We start from the raw sequence: 2339 nt of genomic DNA on the forward strand, positions 1-2339 counted from the left end.
TAAGGACTGCCTTTACCAGAGTATTCCAATCAATAGGAGTTAGCCATTTTTCAGCCTCCCCTTCCACAAGAGCCAAGGTATATGGAGCTGTAGCCCCATACTGCGACACAGCAGCCTTTAATTCTTTGATTACTTGGAATTCATGTCCTCTATGATGTCTCCATGTCTGCCCCCGGTCATCAACTGTTTCTGTTACGGGAAAAGCCTCCATATGGGAGGAAAATCTATCAGGGTCATTAAAATTTTCTTTATATGAATGGAGGCCAGGCCCTCTGGGGAACGGACAAGCCCTTTCTCTATCTGCTCTTCCTTTATCTACAACAGCCTCACTACCTCTACCTAGTTTAAGCTTTTGTAATTTAAGCATCAGCGCCTGACACATCTCTTCTTGCTTAATTTGTTTGGGTATCAATGATTGATGCATCTCCTCCAACCTAATTTCCTCCTGTAACTGTTCTATCTGTCCCCTTGATTCTGATCTAGGATCTACCGCTGCCATAACAGTTGGAACAGATGGTACATTGTAAGAAGGAGGGCGGTCACCTTCTTGTTTTTTATGGTCTTTTGGCAACTCAGCCTCAGTTTTATAAATCAATTCCTCCCTCTCAGGCTCTGAGCTATCTGTATCTGAGGCTGGACAGGCAGCTTTTGCCAAAAGAGGATAAATATGCACGAATATATTCTTTTTCAGACTTGTGAGCATTTTCTTTATATCTGTCCTCTCTAACTGACCCAGAGGATCTCTTTTTTATTATTATTTTTTTAAATTTACAGAAAAACCCTTGTTTTCACTATCAAAAGCAATTAAGTCAGGTGCGTCCTTGGGAGTATCCGGAATTTCCCTCAACTCTGACTGAGAACTACTTCTAAAAATCTCTTTAGCTTGGGCAACTGCCACTACTGGCTCATGTTCATCTCTCTTATCTATTAACTCTCATTAAATTTTAATAAGAAAAAGCAGTAACTGGGACCTTTCCCGGTCCAAACACTGTATAAAAATCTTGTAATGCATCTCCCACTTTTTTTATTTTTTTTTATTTTTTTACATCTATGACCCCGTCTTGGGGAAACGAAGGACAAATGTCCTGTACGAAATCAAAGAAATGAAATAAATCTTTAGTTGTAACCTTTACTCCTCTTGCCTGTAACGCTTCTCTTAACTGCATCACATACTTTTGATGCTGACTTAATTCTTGCCCCATGATTGACAACCAGCTTACCTGTCAGCTCGGTCACAGCAGGCTACTGCGACGTCTCCGAACTATTGTTTGATTGGGTGCGCACCCCTTCTTTTTTCGTCGTGTCCCTCACGTTGTCCCCAGTATCCAAGCTATGTTGGGCGCCACTCTACCCCGGCCTGCGGGGTCTGCAATGGGGTACCTGGATTGGGGAGTGGGGATGTGGATGAGGCAAGGGGCAAGAGAAATGGAGACAAGACAGTGCTCTGATCAAGTCTCGTTTATTGAAGCACAAGCATACAGCCAGATAGCAAAGACCCAGGTGCACTCCAAGGGAGAAATCCACTAAGAGCAAGGCAGTTACTGGAAAGGAAAACAAGACTGCAGGTGAAGGCCATGGGCTCCATCCCGTGCCTGCGAGAGTCTACTGATCAACAGAAAACAGGGCTATTTACAATAACTAGAGCAAGGTTGCAGGCTACCAGCCCCGGCTATGAGCCAAGGTTGTGGGCACTTTCCCATGCCCGCGGGAGGAGGGTGGACAGAATGGAAAGTCACCAACTCAGGTCTGTCAGCAGTTTTGAGAAATGGCTGAGCCTCCGGCTCCCAACACTGCTGGACTTAAAGATGTGTTCCACCATGCCCAATGTTCTTTACTGCTAATTGATGTGGGCAGTTCCATCCCTGGACAGGTGGGCCCGGGCTAAAAAAGGTAGCTAAACAAGGCAAGGGAAGCAAGCCATTAAGCAGTGTTCCTCTATGGTCTCTGTTTCAGTTCTTGCCTCCAGGTTCCTGTCTTGAGTTTCTGCCTTGGCTTCCCTCAATGATGGACTATAACCTATAAACTAAAATGAATCCTTTCCTCTCAAAGTTGATTTTGGTCATGGTGTTTATCACAGCAACAGAGGTCAATCTAGAACAAGGAGTAGAAAGTTATCAGTGGTTGTACTGGATAGCTTTAGTGTCAACTTGACACACCTGGGTTGAGGGAGCCTCAATCGGGGAATTGCCTCTATTGGACCGGCCTGTGGCCATGTCTGAAGGGGATCTTCTTGATGAGTTATGTGGGAGGGCCCAGCCCACTGTGGGTGGTGCCACCCCAGGCAGGTGTGCCTGTGTTGCATAAGAAAGCAGGCTGAGCAGGGGCCAAGGGAGCAAGCC

Source organism: Nannospalax galili, unplaced genomic scaffold, assembly GCF_000622305.1.
Source record: "Nannospalax galili isolate Female #2095 unplaced genomic scaffold, S.galili_v1.0 scaffold241, whole genome shotgun sequence".
Taxonomy (NCBI): domain Eukaryota; kingdom Metazoa; phylum Chordata; class Mammalia; order Rodentia; family Spalacidae; genus Nannospalax; species Nannospalax galili.